Source organism: Vanessa cardui, chromosome 14, assembly GCF_905220365.1.
Source record: "Vanessa cardui chromosome 14, ilVanCard2.1, whole genome shotgun sequence".
Taxonomy (NCBI): Eukaryota; Metazoa; Arthropoda; class Insecta; order Lepidoptera; family Nymphalidae; genus Vanessa; species Vanessa cardui.
Window position 1 is genome coordinate 3,762,740 of NC_061136.1, and position 19,768 is coordinate 3,782,507.

The following is a 19,768-nucleotide window of genomic DNA, read 5'->3' on the forward strand; positions in this document are numbered from 1 at the left end:
TATTTTAAATTATCTTCCTCCTATTATCAGACCTTAAGCCATACCCTTAGGGAGACAAGTGTAAATTAGAAAATCATATAATTATTAGCAGAATTAAATGTAATACATTAATTAAAAATATCAACTCGATATAGTTTGAAAAGTCGGCAAACTATAATTGGTTTTTTAGGTTAATCCCATGAGTGTTCCACCCCGGGATGTTTTCGAAGCGGGTTTCAAAGCTGATTTTGAAGTATGAATCGAATTTTAACTAAAATAGTTGAAACGGAAAATTTATATGTCTGAATAAATGTGATGTAGATTCTAATCTAATTAGAATTTATTAGATTAGTTAATAATATATCATAGTGTTATAAACCAATATAGACTAGAGCGCGTTCTAATTGTAGCAGATTCTAAGATGATATTTTGTTCTGGCATTAGTAGTTCTTTATTTAACTAAACTAATAAGAAATTACAATTACATGGGATTAGAATAATTATTCCAGAGTAAATGAATAGATCATAGACAGAAATCCTGTGAAAATATTCGGATTACAGTTATTAATTACGGAATATTTATAATGTTTTTGGTCTCGATATTTCGACATTATCTTTCGAATGTCTTGTTCACGACACAAGACATACGTAACGAGCTCCAACGGATAAAATAAATATCATGGTAATATCCCGTAATTAATAACTGCAATAATAAAAATAACCATGTTAATTTAAAATATTAGGACGTTGTGTAAAATACGATTTTTTTTTAGTAATAATTCAATTGCTTTATTTATTAATCTATATCACTCAGTGTGAGTGATATGTATACCGGTTCTTCATGGCAGGATCTACACGCAAAGCTGCAACCGGAACTTTAAACATAATTGAATGCTGTAAAACAACAATTCAACATTGCTCTTCTTGAATAAAATATATTTTGATTTTGTATATAATTGGTTTACAAACCAAATGGGGTATTGATTATTATTAACTGATCATTTTTATTTTTTTAGAGAAATGCGTAGTAAGTTCTTCGAAACCAAAGTGCTATTACCACAATTTTATTTGGAAACATCAATTCTGATGTGAACTTTATCCATGAATAAAAATGTATAATATAATTTTTGTTCCTTGAAATAGTGATAACAAACAATAGACAATACGTCACTAAAATTTGTAATCTGCCTTCCAAAAGTACATCGTCATTCTGTTCATCAGGAACTATATTTAAAATTACTTTGCACACAGATTACTTATTACTTTTCTTTCTTTCTATTACTTCCAACTACTGCACACGAAACCACAAAAAGAAAACCACTTCAAAGATATTCATCATATAAAGTGATACAATTTTATTATATGTATAGAAAACGTTTTGTCGTGCCTTTTATAACTTTTACTAAAAGATTTTATAGCGAATGCGTTCGTGACGTATTTCTTAATGAAGGAAACAAAGCCTCGAGTGCATTGTGCGTTTAATGGAAATCCCAATTCCTATTTAACGCATTTGTATAATACTAACTTTCTTAAGTCTTTTTATAGTACAGCTTAACAATTAGTCACTTTTTTATAAATGAATTGTAACAAAATTATTTTCCCATTTTCCCACACTTGGTAAATATATATTAGTGTTAACATGTGTATTTAGATATTAACATTACAAAAACCCTCAAACGAAGTCGATTATCTTTTCGAATAGGATGTTTTTTTTTTAATATTTAAGCTACATTGTTATTTAATAGTACAAACACATTGCAGCTAATACATAGAACTCGGGCAATCTTAGGATACTTTTATGTTATCGGTAGGTGGATTGGAAAATAGATCATCTAATCGTCATTATCCGTACTGGCTAATGCGACACCAACTTGGGCAGTACAATGTTTTGTCTCTTGAGTCAGACACTGCCTCACTTACCAGAATATAATAATACACAAACAAAGAACTAGAAAGACAAAGTATGAATAGATTGTTGTTAAAAATGAGAAAGAGGATGTACTCTGAATGGAAAATATGACACAAGATCCAAAAACTTTTCACATCCTGATCGCCAAATATTAATTTTAAGATCAATCGATGACGATGTTAATTATCTTCGTGAACATATGCATGCATATACACTAAAATGTAACGATTATCGACTATTTTATGACTTAATTAGGCTGCTAATAATAGGCGTCACAAAATAAGCTTTCATTTTTGTCCGTACTCATGTTCCTCTGTTCCTTGTTTTGTCTCTATCCTGTTTCCTTTGTCCTCTCTATCTACATATATTGGTCAGTCTAAGTACTCTTCTATTTTTTTTAAATTATACCAGTAAAAATAATGAAAGTCAATTACAGTGAATCTAACCAGGTTTCAGTGAATCTTCAAGGGAACTGCAATGTTGTTTCACTAATAGAGGTATTCCACTAACCCAGTGTCTCAGATACCTTGGTATAAATAAATATCTGCCTCAGATATAGAGGTGCGCTTTGATATTTTGCAAATAAACACCTTTATGGTAGTAAAGCAAAACAAAAACTTGGGTCATTGATACTTCAAATTACATACATAGTTAAGTGCGGAATTTGCGGGTAGAAAAAGAATAAGTTAGTAAAAATACAAAACAATGTTATCTCAGTTACAGAAGTTTAGGCATAAAAAAATTACTTGCTGTCTCATTTGTAGAGGTTATTGTATTGATAAAACAAAATAACAAATCCCAGTTATAGAGGTTTGCTTCGTCCCACTAACAGAGGTAATTCAATGCCAAAGTGATGGGACCGCGGCATGAGTTCCAGTTATGGAGGTATTTCACTTATCCAGGTCCCACTTAAACAAGTTTCACTGTATATCGATAATTGAACAGTTGGCGTTGAACTGAATTTCTTAATTTTACATCTCTATCTTTTGTCGTAATTATCCGGCTTTAATTGCTTACCTTTCAACTAAATTCAGGTGTAAGATTTGTACCACTTATATTTACAACATACCATTAAGTGGCGCATTGGGATCGTCTCTCTACTTTCTTACCAATAATCTGTACTCATATTCATCGAGTAGGTATAATAAAAGATTAGAATTGAGAAACGACGGAAGGAGATATAGTAAGCCAAATGATAAGATATATATTTGTATTACTTAATTTAACGTATGTAAAGTTATTTGAAACACATGCAAAACTCACATAGTTTAAATTATACAAGCCACAAGTTTAAAACTATTGGTATCAGTTATAATATTTGATTAGGACTTCTAATTGACGATTGACAATATTAAGCAATTATCAATTCATTGTTTGATGAATAAAATGTTTTCAGAGAAGTTTCGTACGGTACACCTGTATTATAATTTTGTAGCCATTGTTTTAGAGTCGGGTTGGCCCAGGCCCAGAATTTTAACGAATGATTCTGAGTTCAAAATGCAGGACTGTTCAACTACATTCATGTGCTTAGTTTTTATTCATAGTTCTTGATTGGCGGTGAAGGAAAACATCATATGGAATGCACATGACTCTGCCATGTGTATCCATTAACCCACATAGGAGCAGCGTGTTGAAGAAAGCTCAAAACCTTCTTAAAAGGAAGAGGACGCATTTGTCCAGAGGGACATTAGTAGGCAACTTTATATGTTTTTTATAAACATTATAATTTTTTCAGCTAACATATACTTAGGTATGACATCCAATTTTCGAATTCACAAAGTTAAAATTACGATTTATGTCAATTTAAATTTTCGCAAATCATAAGAATATTAGTAATTTATACAAAAACAACCAAGCGAAACCACTAGTGTTCAATAAAATAACACTCAATGTATGGCTGGCTATCCGAAATATTCAAATTCCTGAAAAACACTTTAACATTTAAATTACGTTTTTTTTGCATACGTTTATTGCAGGAATTATATAAAATTCGTGGAATTATTTACTTACTTGGTGGCACACTTTAACCACAAAGCCGTGGTGTAATGTAATCCTTCACTGGGTAGGTAACGACCATTTATCACATATGCGTTCTACCAAAAACTTAGTCTCTTTCATCATATTTAAATAAAACTAATTATAACGGTGGTCACGGGTCTACCCGTGACCACGAACACTGCAAAGTGCTCGAAACGTCGGGATGTTTAAAAATAATTAATATACGCGATTCATCCGTTATAAATAGTTTTATTTAAATGTGTAATAATCGCGAAAATTTAAGACAACTCTTTCATCATTGTGTTCTCTTTTAAATGGAACTCACTAAATTTTTTTACCAGTGTAACTGGTACAAAGATGTGACAAATGTTTCATGTAAGTTAACATAATTTATTTCATTCGTCCATCTATACTAATCTATATCTATATTAATATTATAAAAGTGAAAGTAACTTTGCCTGTCTGTCTATCTGTCGCTCTTTCACGACAAATCCGCTGAACCGAATTTGATAAAATTACGGTTGAAGAAAACTGGAACTACAAGAAAGACATAGTCTACTTTTTTGCGTAAAACCGAAATCTTTATCGAAATCTGAAATAAATATGAGACAACATCACATACATTACTCTGATCCCAATGTAAGTAGCTTAAGCACTTGTGTTATGGGAATCAGAAGTAACGACGGTACCACAAACACCCCGACCCAAGACAACGTAGAAAACTAATGGTAATCTACATCGAGTCGGCCGGGAATCGTACCCGGGACCTCAGAGTGGCGTACCCATGAAAACCGGTGTACACACCACTCGACCATGGAATAACCATGACAACCAACACCCTAAAACGCGAGCAAAGCCACAGGCGACTACTAGTATTAGATGTGAAAGTTTCACGACCAAACCGCTGAAACGAATGTCATGAAATATGGTATGAAGTCACTTTAACTTCAAGGAATGATCGATGGTCTACTTTACCTACACGTACTTACTAGTACTTACTACTTACCTACCATACCTAACACGTGTCGATTCGAAACGCATGCGAAACCGCGGGTGGCAGCTAATAATAATAATATATTTTTATTTAATTGTTATCCATTAAAAACATTATGAATGTTTACTTTTGCAATTAAAAAAGGAAGTTTTTTTTGTATATGGATTGAGAATGTCAACGTGACGTCGAAATGTTGAAATAATTAAAACGTTAATTATGAAAATGAGTTCTGTCTTTTTGTGTACTTCCTGTTAAGAAGATTATTCATTTCTCTAATGTGGACTCTTTGAAGCAGCTTTAGATTTAATTCTAAATTAAGACAACCTTGTATTCATTTTCAATTATAAATAATAATTAATGTAACATCTTTGTATCATACTTATGCAGTATAAGGCTTCAGTATAACTCTTAGTTTAAAAAGATCTTTATTTCTCAAAAAGATTTACAAGAAGATCACTTACATGAGAAACAAATAAAGAAAAATACAATAAAAAATGTTGGGACCAAACCGAAATAACTATACACTTACTAGATAACTCTTAATTAGCATACTTCAGCTTAAGGTAATATTTTAGTAACATTGCAATCGTCGCTATTCAAATATCAAGACTATTTAGTTTCAGTCACGATTAATTGTCAAAGTAGTGTTGCATAAAGGAAAGGGGGTTCCTTTGTACAACAATTAAATAAAATTGACATTAAATTGTCATGTCACATTTATTAGTAATAAGAATTAGGTACTTTACTCGGTGGTAGGTGGTAGGGCTTTGTGCAAGCCCAGTATTGTTGTGTTCCGGTTTGAAGGGTGAGTGAGCCAGTGTAACTACAGGCACAAGGGACATAACATCTTAGTTTCAAAGGTTGGTGGCACATTGACGATGTAAGGAATAGTTAATATTTCTTACAGCTTCATTGTCTATGGGTGATGGTGACTACTTACGATCAGGTGGCCTATATGCTCGTCCGCCAACCTATACCATAAAAAAATCCATTCGAATCCATTTTGTTAATATCTTAATATATATTCATTTATGTATATTAATTTGAATCTTAAACTATCTTTTCGGTAAGCTGGTTCAGCTTTTTTTAGCATGTGGTCGTGGTAAGGAACTTATTTTACGTAAAAAATAAAAACTAAAAAAAACATCTCGGTTTGTACTTTGAAAAAATCGCTTTTCTCGCTTCGTTTTCCTTTCTATTCAACCTCAACTCTTAGAGAATTACTTTCTTATGATTTACTTATGTGCGACGGAGAATACTCTATTATGCTTTAGAACTTATTATTATCTTACAGAATTAAAAAAATACTTATAATTATATGTATACACATTACGTCCGTAATCCGTATACTCGTCACTACATAGCGGCTTGGAAAAATAATCTAGTAACTGATAGAAATATCACCTAGTAGGGGTGGCAAAAATTGAATAGCCTAATATAGCCTAATAATCTTGGATACGTAGTGGTAACGCAACACCAAACTTGGTGTAATATGTCCATTTTTTTTTTGTCCATGGCTCGTGGCGACCACATTTCTTAAAGCTTTCCATTTGCGGCCCTACTTATTCAATAATATAAAATATATCCTGTTTCTTAGAATTTATTTAATTTCTCGATTGAAGTCATCATATTTTATTAAACATAGAAATATTTTAAATTAAGTAATACTATAATCACATCGTTTCAAGTTTGTAAAGACGATAAAGTTTAGCAAAGGCCGGTAATTAGTAAGAACATAGTTTTGGGTAAAGGAACAGTAATAGGGTCCCATTAAATACATTACACTACAATTATATAAAGTATTTAAGACCCTAAATGCATTTATGAATATTTAATGATTTATCCTAGTAACCTTGTCTTTCGAGGGAATAATTAGGATTGATTGATTTAATGGTGACTGTACTTATTCCGGGAAGAAAATCCTGTCGTATATATTTGGTACATTCAATAGGTTGTGTACGAAATATTATGTTTTGTTTTAATGTTTTTGATTTAGTCTATAACTAAAATATTTTAAAATTGCGACAAATCTTCATTTCGTCTGTGCCAAAACATTGATTCTAGGTTATATTTTATCTTGTCTTATTTGTGTGTATGTATAATATAATGTGTACGATGTACTTTAACGTATGTAATGACATACGTAAAATACATTTATGTATCAAATAATGGTAATGAAACTTTAATAATAAGCATAAATAGTGTTCGCGAAACAAATAACAACTGATTCTTATATTTAAAAATAATTATTCTCTCTACAACTGCATTCGAAATTCAAAAAAGCAAGAAACGTTTGTGTCAAAATTTAAAATTATGTAACATTCATAAAGCTTTTTTGACCACATTAAGATCAAACCAGAAGCATATTCAGTCATAGAAGTTATTAACGGTACTTGATTATGGCTACGCCTGCGTAGCTCCGCCCTATGCCCGCCCTAGCTTGCTATAAATGCGAGCGACGCGCTCGTACCAGAACTTGTTGCACTACGCGCTCCTAACTTTCAAATTCGCTCCCGATCGAACGTTACGAGGTAAGTTTTAAATTTAAAAAAAGAATTATTCTTAATTCGAAATATTTTGTAAAGAGTTCTATTTGCAGATCTCTTTGGTCTTGTTACTTTCAACTTCTTTTTTTTTTAAATCGAATTTTTCAGTATAGATTGTGAATATGTTTAATAAAATTAGCAGGCTTCCCTAAAAACTATTCTAAAAAAAAAATATTTTTTTTATTTTTACATTATAAATTTAATAAAGTCACAGACTTTTTTAATATTGTTACAAAACATTGGATATTTCTAGCAATTTTGCGTGCATGCAAGTAATCTATGTGGTCAGTCAATTTTTAAACCAAAAAAAAAATTGAAATTTTAATAATAATTTTACAAAAAAAAAAATATTTTAAATAATAAAAAAAATGATTCGCGTGATTATTCTTTATTTAAAATAATAAACACAGGCGTTAAATAATATTGATAACTTATTTGATCGATAAATAAATAACTCAACATTCGGCAATAACTAAAAGTATATTCATATATCCTTAATGTGTTGAATGAAGGTTGAAAATTAGTTAAGAAAGAATTTAAGTAGTTCAAAAAAAGTTGCCAGTACTTTTATATAAATTAATATAATTATTTGAATGAAACTATACTCGTAATAGTAACGTATACAATAATATCGTATCCCTTTATAGTAGCTATCATTGTATTATTGCAGCTACTAATTAATTTCTTAATTCGCGTTATATGCTAATGTTAGGCGTAGGTCAAAATTAATTTTGCACGTAGCAAATCCTCAGAGAGTATAATTTATACAATACTTAGATTATAACTTTTAACGGTATTAAATTGATATACTGTCTTCCAATTCCGAACACCTGGATTGGTGTGCTATTATAAATGCTCCTGGGAATTATATAGTTGGAACTTTTAAAAAAAATAGAGTTTTAAATAACTGTCAACCCAATTAATTTATAGTCGTCATTGGTTTACTATGAAGTTTCTTCGATTCGGATAGAGAGTTCTCTGGAATTTTAAAGTTTGTGATCAGAATTATTTTAAAAGTTTCGCAATAATTACTGATGAGAAAAAAAGTTGTTGTTTTTTAAACAGAAGCCGTATAAATGTAGACAAATTCATTAAGTATTAATATTAATATTAATATAATCGAGTTTTTTTTAATAATCGATTAAATGTGACCACTTCTTGGAAATTTAAAACTTAAAATTCTACGTAATTTTATATATTAAACATTATTTTATTGAAACCTTTGATCCCTTAAAAAATCGAAATGTAAATAACTCTCTTTAGAGAAGCAACTACGTTTTCTGAAAATTGGTTCTGATTTATTAAAGTTCATTTATTTTTAGAGTAGCAACAAAAAAATTGTAATTAATCTGAAAAAAAAAAACTGACGTAATAACTGAGAGAGTAATGTATCATTAACTCTGTTGATCAGATCATCATAACAAACTATTTAAATATCCAGGATATTTACAATATGGGGAAACATCTTAATAAATATATAGAGATTTTATGAATTCTTATTTACAAATAACATAAATAAAACATTGTAAGTAATTAGTTTTTAAAATATTATAAAACTCATAAACTCTATTACGTAGCAATCTATTGGAAAGACGAAAACTTTTTACATAACTTCTGTGTCCGAAATCCACAATCGTGATTTTTATAACACTTTCTTTCTCACACGACTAGCTTTCGCAAGTTATTCCAAACCGATTCGTCATGTAAATCTTCATAACTAGTCCCATTATAAAATGGGTCTAGTAAGAGTATAAACTCTTAACATGACGACTCCCACAATTAAGAGGTTGTCACGAATATATGGAGTTATTAATGATGAAGGATTACATGTGTAATTACTATAATTCGCGTCGTAGCTGAAATATGTCTATGTGAACAAATTTCTGCCAACTGACAGTTTCACTGAATGACATATACAAAAAAATAAACTTCTTTCACTGTGAATGTCATTTGATTAATTATATTCTTAAATAACTCTTGTTAATTTTACATGACAATAATAAAATAGTTAATAGATAAAATCCTATATACATTCGAAGTAAATTAACAGTAAAGTAGCAAGCCTGTAAATTTTCCACTGCTGGGCTAAGCTTAGGCCTCCGCTCCCATTAAGGAGAAGGTTTGGAAGATATTCCACCACGCTGTTCCAATTCGGGTTGGTGGAATGCACATGTGGCATAATTTCGATGAAATTATACACATGCAGGTTTCCTGGTTTTATAAAACGAGACAGAAACGTCGCTAGCTCCCTTTTCAGTAAATACCAAAAATGGAGTCGTCCCATTTAAATGTTATATAAAATCGTATAAAATAGAAAGAATAAGAAAGAAAGGAAAAAAAAGTAAAAGTAAAGGTTGCTAGTTTACTTTTAATTAACCAATAAAAATAAGTCGTCCCAATAAATATATTCTTCTATTTTTAATATTTTTAATGTATTACTTGGTGGTAGAGCTTTGTGCAGGTCCGTCTAGGTAGGTACCATCCACTCATCAGTTATTCTACCGCTAAAAAACAGTACTCAGTATTGTTGTTGTGTTTGAAGGGTGAGTGAGTCAGTGTAACTACAGGCATAAGGGACATAGTATCTTAGTTCCCAAGGTTGGTGACACATTGACGATATTAGGAATTGTAATATTTCTTACAGCGTCATTGTCTATAGGTGACCCATATGCTCGTCCGCCAAACTATATCATAAAAAAAGTATTTAATATAACTTATACATAAGGACGGTTAGATTAAAGTCAAACAAACTTTTTTAATTCAAATATACAAGATAGATAATCTTATCTATGTATAGTTATCTAACTATGAACATGTATTTAAATTTAAATCGCATTAAAATCATATTAGATCAGAACCAAGCTGATAATACACAGATTAATATCACGAAAAGTTATCGATGTTAGTAGTGATCTCATATGTTTGGTCTTTAAAGCCTTTAACTATAATAATAACATACATTTAATGTAATAATAACTATATTATCTATATAGAAGTACTGTTCTTATGTAAAGACTTTGATACTTTAATTCAGTAAGACCTTATTCGAAACTCGGCTTAGGATTGTATCGAATTTCGGACAATAATGTGTGTCGTTGATAAAATAAAATGAATGACTAGAAAGCGAGGATCTTTATAGAGGATTGCGGGTTCAAATCCAGGCGGGTTACCACTGATTTTCTGTATGCTTAATTTATAATTCATCTCGTACTCGACGATAAACTTCATGAGGTAATATTGCATGTATCTAATTTCAACAAAATCTAAAAGCGAAGTAAGGTGTAAATTACTCCGAAACGTCTTGGCAGAGAGGTTACAGGGTGTTATTTTGTAGCAAACAGAATCATAATAGAGAATGATTGATAAACTTACTATGATTAATAACAGTTAAAAACATTCCATCAAACCGCTTCATTAACTCATTAAAGTACTGAAAGCCAAGTTGATTCAGGGAACACAACATAGTCATATATGTTAATTGATAGATACAGTTTCCACATTCACTGCATAAGTTTATATTATGACATGTGTAGGGGACAATTAGTAACAAATTATTGTATGCCAGGTGCAAGTTACTCACATATAATGAATAGTATTTTGAATTGTACTCATTGTCCTTCTACTACACTAATCATACTAGTTGGGAGAAGGGGAAATGTGAACAAAAAAATTCTTGATTATTATTACACTAAATTATTAAATTTAAATGTAGAAAGAATATTAATGTTCACATTTCCTTATATTAAAGATATGCCACAGGAAAATGCAATTAGGTTTAAATTAAATAATAGGTTACATATAATGACAAATAGTTATTATGTATCAAAAAATGACATCAATAATAAAATTGAATTAATTGATATTAATAATATAATTAATAATAGTTCATGTTTATTGACATGTGATAGGTGTCACCTATCAAATTTTTATAAGAGACAGATAGCAAGCACCCTATCATATTTTATTGTTACAAAATCAACCAACTGTTTGGTTGACCAGACAACTGCTTCTATTGAGCAGTATAATAATACAAGACCATATATTTTGGAATATGTTCCAAGTAATTTAAATTAAACCCTAAGACAATAGAGGTAGTCTCTGGCACCAATAGTATAGTTACCATAGACGCCAATAAAAAGAAAAGGAAAATAACTAATAATAAAATTGTAAACCTGGTGCACCAAAATATTCAAGGAATGTTAGGGAAGGACCTAGATATTGAATTATTTTTGACCTGTAATGATATTGATATTTTGTGTTTAACTGAACATTGGCTTCTGAATTATCAGGTCATGTTTAACTTTAGTGGGCACCAGTTGGCTAGTTTGTTCAGTAGGAATAAAGCTATTCGCGGTGGCTCTTTAATACTTATGAGTAAACACTTTAAATTTAAGGAACGTAAAGATATTGTGAGCCTTTCTATTGAGCAAACTTTAGAAATAGCCTGTGCAGAGCTTGAGCGTGTCATTGTTGTATGCGTATACAGGCCCCCTAGTGGATTATATGAATTGTTTGAAAATGTATTGGAAAATGTTTTATCAAAATTATCTGAATGTAATAAAGAAATTATTGTTTGTGGAGATTTTAATATAAATTTACTGCATAATACAACCACAAGTATTAGATTCAGATCATTGTTAAATTCATATAATCTGGTAAATCTGTTCTTAGAACCAACTAGAATAACAGATTCCACAGCAACTTGCATAGACAATATATTTGCAACACATATTCCACAAAATAAAATGATTATTAATAAACTAAATTCAGATCACTGTGGACAACAGGCTTTATTTAATTTTCATATTAATAAAATAAGCAATTGTGAAAAAATAATGTTTGTTCCTTTGACCAGAAGTCGTATTGAGAAGTTTAGAAGTAATATTATGGCCAATCTCCTTCACCTAACTCTTAGTGATAATCCCAACGTTTTGTATAATAACCTATTTAAATTAATTAGAAACAAGTTTAATGCAATATTCACTTCTAAAACAGTTAATACAAAAAACTTTTTGAAATTCAATGATTGGGCTACTATTGGAATTCATAAAAGTAGGCAACGAATGTACGAGCTTTATAATGAAAGGACGTACAATCATAGTGCCACTTTTGCCAACTATGTAAGTAACTATTCAAAATTATTTAGAAAAGTGTGCTTTCTGGTTAAGTCTTTAACTATAAAAAATAGAATTAAGAATGCACATAACAAAATAAAAATGACCTGGAAAGTTATAAATTGTGAAACTGGTAGAAGTGGTAATCGGAGCTCCGAATTAAACTTAAATTATAATAATAAAGTCATAAATAGTGAACGGGAAGTTGCTTCAGTTTTTGAACAATTTTTTGCTGACATACCAGTTTCTACAACTAGGTTACTTATTTCTTCTCCAGCTGTTGCCGAATCATTGATGAAAGAAAATGTACGAGAATGCAAATCAAAATTTAATTTTACCCCTGTAAACACCAATATCATAATTTGTGCATTTAAATCATTAGACATCAAGAAAACTGCTGATCTATGGGGTATTTCTGTAAAGGTGATAAACTCAATTATTGATGTGATTGCACCTTATCTTGCAATAATATTCAATGATTGTGTTCAGCGTGGTATATTTCCTGACCTGATGAAACATAGTAAAGTCATTCCAATATTTAAATCTGGTAGCACTTCAGATCCTAATAACTATAGGCCTATCTCAATATTACCTACCCTCAGCAAAATATTTGAAAAAATTATTTTAAATCAATTATTAGCATATTTCAATAGACACAATCTGCTTCACAGAAAACAATTTGGATTCATGAGGGGTCGCTCGACTACCGACGCAGGTATCGAACTTATAAAAAATATCTATGAGGCCTGGGAGGGGTCGCAGGATGCCTTGGGGATTTTCTGCGACTTATCCAAAGCCTTTGATTGTGTTCAGTATGAAACTCTGGTCAGGAAACTATATCACTACGGAATTAGAGAATGTGCACTCGACCTTCTGACTTCCTATCTTAACAATAGAATTCAGAGGGTTGACGTTAAAGGGACAAGGTCTCCTGGGGTGTCAGTTGGTATGGGGGTCCCACAAGGATCAATTCTTGGACCTTTTCTATTCCTCATATACATAAATGACTTGCCCTTTCTTGTTGGGAACAAACATGATATAGTATTGTTTGCTGATAATACCTCTTTGGTTTTTAAAATTAATAGGAAACAGGTTCAGTATGACGATGTAAACAATGCTATGTCCGATATAGTACATTGGTTTAGCGTAAATAATCTTAGACTGAATAATAAAAAAACTAAAATTGTAAAATTTAGCACACCAAATGTGCAAAATGTAAAACCCGATGTACTTATCAATGGGGAATCGATGGATCCAGTTGAAACAACTGAATTTCTTGGCCTTACTCTTGATGCCAAGTTACAGTGGCTCCCCCACATAAACGGATTGGCGGGTAGACTGAGTTCTGCGGCATTTGCGGTCAAAAAAATTAGATTACTTACTGATGTTGATACGGCTCGACTAGTATATTTTAGTTACTTTCATAGTATAATGTCCTACGGTATTATGCTTTGGGGTAACGCAGCCGCTATCCAAACTATATTTGTGCTGCAGAAGAGGGCTATTCGCGCAATCTATAACCTAGGAGCCAAGGAATCATTAAGGCATAGATTTAAAGAAATTAAGATATTGACTGTTGCTTCTCAATACATATTTTGTAATGTTTTGTATGTACGGAAAAATATTAATGTTTTTATGAGAAAATGTGATTCTCATAACATTGGTACAAGGAACAAACACAATCTTGTTACTCCTGTTACTCGACTGCATAGAGTCAGTAACTCTTTTGTGGGGCAATGTATACGCTTCTACAACAGGATCCCAGAAAGCGTTCAAAATGCTTCTGTTGCCAAATTTAAAAAAATTGTTAAGGAACGCTTGTGTGCAAAAGGTTACTATACAATTAGCGAGTTTATGTTTGATAGCACACCTTGGGAATGAAACGATCGCCTCCTGGCTATTTCTAATCATATACTACTATGTACCTTATAAATTTGACAAAAAAAAAAAAAAAAAAATAACAGAAAAAAAAGACCCGCTGAGTTTCCGGTTCTTCTCAGGTCAGGGTGTTCCTTTTTCCGAACCGGTGGTAGTGTTTATTTGACAATCAATAAGTAAGTGTAATGCTTTTATATTGAATAAAGGAATTTGAGTTTGAGTTTGAGTTTATGATAAATACCCTATATGGTAGCCATTAACTCTGACTGTCATCGTAATGGATTCATTTCCAAATCTAAACCAATACTACAATACAATACTCGACCAAGGAGGTCGTAATCGATTTACTTCTTTTACGACCTCCTTGGTCGAGTATTGTGTACACCTCTGTGGGTACGCTATTCCGAGGTCCCGGGTTCGATGTCGAGTCGATGTAGAAAAAGTTCATTGGTTTTCTATGTTGTTTTGCGTGTAGGTGTTTGTGGTACAGTTGTTACTTCTGATTTTCCATAACACAAGTGCTTTATCTACTTACATTGGGATCAGAGTAATGTATGTGATGTTTTTAAAAAAACATTTCTAGTTGTTTAGTTACAATGCTGATAAACTTTTTTTGGCTATCTCACGGAAACAATTTCGAAGCTAGTATAAAAATATCGTAATATGCGACCTCTTTTTTCTCAGGTGTTATTAGAACCAGGTATTACCGTAGTATCCTTATCCATATAGATAGATAATACCTTTTCGAATTTCATATATTTTGATGACATTGAATGTAGTAAACTAATCTACGTTATTTTATTTTTATAGTTAAAAAATATTTGTACAATTTAGATGCTATGTTTAAAAGTAAATTTTAAATAATAAATTTTAAGGATTGAGCTGTTTTGGTCGTGAAAGAGCAACAGACAAAAATACATGTATTAGCTTAACTATGTAGTCTACCAACTCTTCATACTTTTTATCAGGAAAAGACAATACATTTTTGTATAACGGTTTCAAGGATAAGAGAGCCTTATAGTCATAAGGGACATAACATCTTAGTTAAAATATGATATTAGAAATGACTAATATTTCTTAGTACCAATGTGAATCAGTCAGTCATACGAATTGCAGCCGAGCGGTGGTAAGCACTTACCATCAGGCCCATTTGTCAGACCCATATGACATATAAATAAATAAATGCAGTGAGAATTGGCAAAATAAATTTATTTACTTGACTAGCAGTTCTCGTGATCTTGTGTGCGTTTGATATTTAACAAATAAATCATTGAGGGCTGTACGCGGTACTTGTTAGTATTTGGACATGCAGCGTGACTTTATTATTATTATTAGTTTAAAAACAAAAGTTACCTAAGTTACTTCTTATTACATCAGCTCTCAATCAGTAAGAATCCCTTTTAAATTGGTCCAAAGGATGAAACAAACACTCGTGCAAATATTGTAAAAAAAATGTGTAGGTATGCATTTATTAAAAAAACGTTTTTTTAATAATACAAAAAGATACTCAAAATTTATGATATGTATCAGATAATATATAATATAAAAGTATCAGTGAGGTTTTGGAAGAGTGTCAATATATTGGATTCAAAGAACACAGAACACCTTTGCGGAATAATATTACACGCTGGTTTTGCCGTAACCGGAGTACCATTAGTAATACGATTCTACGAGTACAAGTCTCGTCAATCGAAGACTCTTTTACAATTTTTCTGAGTAACTATTTCTCGTAGTTAATTGAGTCTTGATTATCGTGTAATCCAATTCACATATCCTAAGATATCTAGATTCTTCATTTGATAGAAATTAATATTCTTTTAAAATAACAAATTATTTCAATCATTTAAATCTGATTGATCATGATTTTAGTATTCATATAGATTTCAAATGATTGAATCGCAATTTTAACTGCAATGTCATCTTATTTATGTCAATTCGTACCAGAAAAACACATATATAGTTGAATAAATATCTTGTATGCCCGTTCAGATTTAAACGGTAATATTTATAAAAAGGCCTTAAAGGTTTACAAATAAGCCTACGTTATAAATTTCAGCTTTCTAGATTCATAAGTTACTGTACTCGAACACAACAAGGTATACCTAATCTATATTATAGATATTTATATTTTTATATTGATACATACATACATAAAGTGAGTACAATTTACATACGACCTTTACATCATCAAATATATTTGATAAAAGGTATACCATATAGTCAATTGTTTCCTGTCTTCACCAAGCGTACATTCGATGGGTTTAACGAACCAATATTAAAACCTCATTGCTTAGGTAAGCATCAAAAGAGTCTTTTTGTATTAAAAGGAAAGGACAAGGTGCATTGTGATCAAATCGTTTGAAGTCTACTGACTTACTTATTCTTTGTAGTCTAGACTACATAATAATAGGCGGTAGTTTTTTTTAACTCAGTGGCGTGGCTATCGTAGGGCCAGGTGGTGCAATGCACCAGGGCCCCGGTGTCCAGGGGGCCCTCTAAACTAAACCTTAAGCTTCTGAAGCTAGAAAATCATGACCCTGCGCACAAGATTTCTTATTTTGTATCTATAATTGTAAAGGGTAATAATTAGTTAAAGAGTAATGGGAAAGAGGGTGTGAGGGCTCGAATCTTTTTCTATGGACCGGAGCCCTTTCTTACATAGCTATACTACTGATAGAACTCAATTAACTTTTTTTTTTTTTTTAAATAAAATTATGATGATCGCTCGAAATGGTTTTTAGATTACTAGCAGAAAATCCTCGTTGTATCCCAGTTCAAAAAATTAACCAGCACTCCTATCACCAGTGGTGACAATAGGGCCTTTACATAATAAAGGTTTTTGCTTTGAATAATATTAAATATGTCTACTACCGTAAATGTTATCAACTAATTAATATATCACGGGATTTCCTTCGAACTATATACAGCAACTTGAAATATTCCTGGTAAGAGATAGAATAGTAACTAATTGTATTCACTTGGCAACTCGAGATATTCTTGCATAATGCTTTACCATCGGTAATATTGACATATTAAAATACTGTTAAAACATTGGACGGACAAATGGACTATCTAATTGTAAATGGTCACCTCCATAAGCGAAGTTGCTGTAAGAGATATAAATAATTTATTAAATTGCTACCGCGTTACCAAACTTGGTAATTAATATATTCTGTTCCTTCTAGTTACACTGGCTCACTCTCCTGCCAAACCTGATTTTTTTTAATATGAGACGACATCACGTACATTACTCTGATCCCAATGTAAGTAGCTAAAGCACTTGCTTTATGGAAAATCAAAAGCAACGACGGTGCCATAAACACCCAGACCCAAGACAACATAGAAAACTAATGATAATCTACATTGACTCAGCCGGGACCTCGGAGTGGCGAACCCATGACAACCGGTGTACATACCACTCGACCACGGAGGTCGTCAAATATAACAATACTAAGTAGTTACTTCCGTAGGACGGTGGACGGTTTCTAAAATTCTTCTCTTAAAGCTTACTAGAAGCAAACAATTTAAAGTCAACACTTATTAAAGTAATTATAAAAACAATTGAGACCGCAATGGAATCATAATTATGAGCAAAGATTTCGTTTGAAGATTAAAAATAAATATCGGAAAACAATGAACGTTACGATTCGAGTTTGTTGCTCGCGAAATATAACGAGTTCGAATATAATACAAAAGTCGACGCGTAAATCCCTTGGAGTATAATTAAACCATTAACGTATGTATGGAAAACGTTTGAAGTCAATTTAAACATTTCGTTACGTTGATTCTATACAAATAAATAAAATTATTCTGTCTGTCTGTGATGTCAATATTATTTTTAAACTTATTTTTTAAATTAAAAATGCTAAACAGGCAAATAAATTTAGTTATATTATACGATAGCGCCGACTCTTTCATCAAAATCGACTGAGTATTTCTTAAGCTATGATAATCCATATAAATCTTATAAATGCGAAAGTAACTCTGTTTGTCTGTCTCGCTTTAATGCCAAATCTACTGGATGGATTTTACTAAAAATTAATACACAAAAAGTTTAGAGTCTGAGAAAGGACATTCTCACCTCTTTGTATACTAATCATCAACGTAATATTTTAAGTTAGAACTAGCGCGCACTGGTAACTTTTGTCACGGTGACTTATTCTCTTGTCAAGTCCGTGAATATGTACAGATTCAGACACAAATGTCAGGTCGTAATGTGCGCGCACCTCCATACATATTCATGGACTCGACAAGAGTGACGAAACAGTCACCGTGACAAAAGTTACCAGTGCGCGCAGTGCGTAAATTTGTAAATATATTCATATTCTATGCGAGAAAAGACGCGCGTAATATCTAGTTAAATATGATACATATTTAATGTCCGTACACCACACGGTATTGCTGGAATTATTCCATTTATTGGACGGGAGTAGAGAAGTACCATTCGACTAACTTAGTGACAGAAACTGCACAATTAGAAAATAACCTTTTTACAAGTTCTACGTGTGTTTATTTGTATAACAAAAGGTATAGTAGTGTAAGGTGTAGTTGTAAAAATATCAGTATTACTTTTATAAAACAGTTGATTCGAATATGGCGAAACACAGTTCGATTGACTCAACAAATATCTCGAATATCCTGCATAATTAAAATCGGCAATAATTATTATAAGCAGATACAATTTTTTTTTATAATTTGTAATGTCAATAAAAAGTATTTACTCAACAATTTTACCATTTTGAAATTCGAATACAGCTTCAATCTCAGCAAACTATTGAAATATGATAGGTACATATATTTGTAAATGAAAACAAATCCCCTGAAGAATTTATTTGTATTTGAAGTTCGACAGATTATTTACGAGTAAGTTTAAGAGAACCTATAATAAAAAGAAACGAATTTACGTCAAATAAATCCACATAAAATGTAAATTGAATATGAAAGCATGAAGTGAAATTGATAATGCTCGCGATCACAACCTCACCTGACCTGTCTCCGAGGGTCAGAATGTATGATATTATATTTTCATAAGAATAAATAACACAAAAATATCTCGTTCAATTGATACGTGCCCTCAGGAGACAACGGGATTTACAATTTTCGTCTCATATTGATATGTCATTGAGGTTCTTTTGTTATTTTTATATATGGTAGCTTAATTGCTGTTTCGATAGCTGATATTGGTTCGTTAACTTAACGTTCAATTAATTGAATATCATGCATTATGCTTGTAATTAAATATATCGGGATACTACAATAGAAAAAAAGGCTTATTAGAGTTTTGACTAACAAGAGTCAAATCCACTATAGACAGACCCTTGATGCTTATGAAAAGTCAAAGATTATATTC

At 31.4% G+C, this 19,768-nt stretch overlaps 1 protein-coding gene across 2 annotated transcripts in view; it reads left to right on the top strand.

Annotated features, from left to right (window-relative positions):
• Positions 1-7,332: 7,332 nt before the first annotated feature.
• The window catches only part of LOC124535208 (neuropeptide F-like), a 38,717-nt gene continuing 26,281 nt past the window's right edge, over positions 7,333-19,768 (top strand). For both annotated transcript variants that reach the window (XM_047111329.1, XM_047111330.1), the window contains exon 1: positions 7,333-7,411. The gene's annotated coding sequence lies outside the window, so the exon portion shown is untranslated. The remainder of the gene's footprint in view (positions 7,412-19,768) is intronic.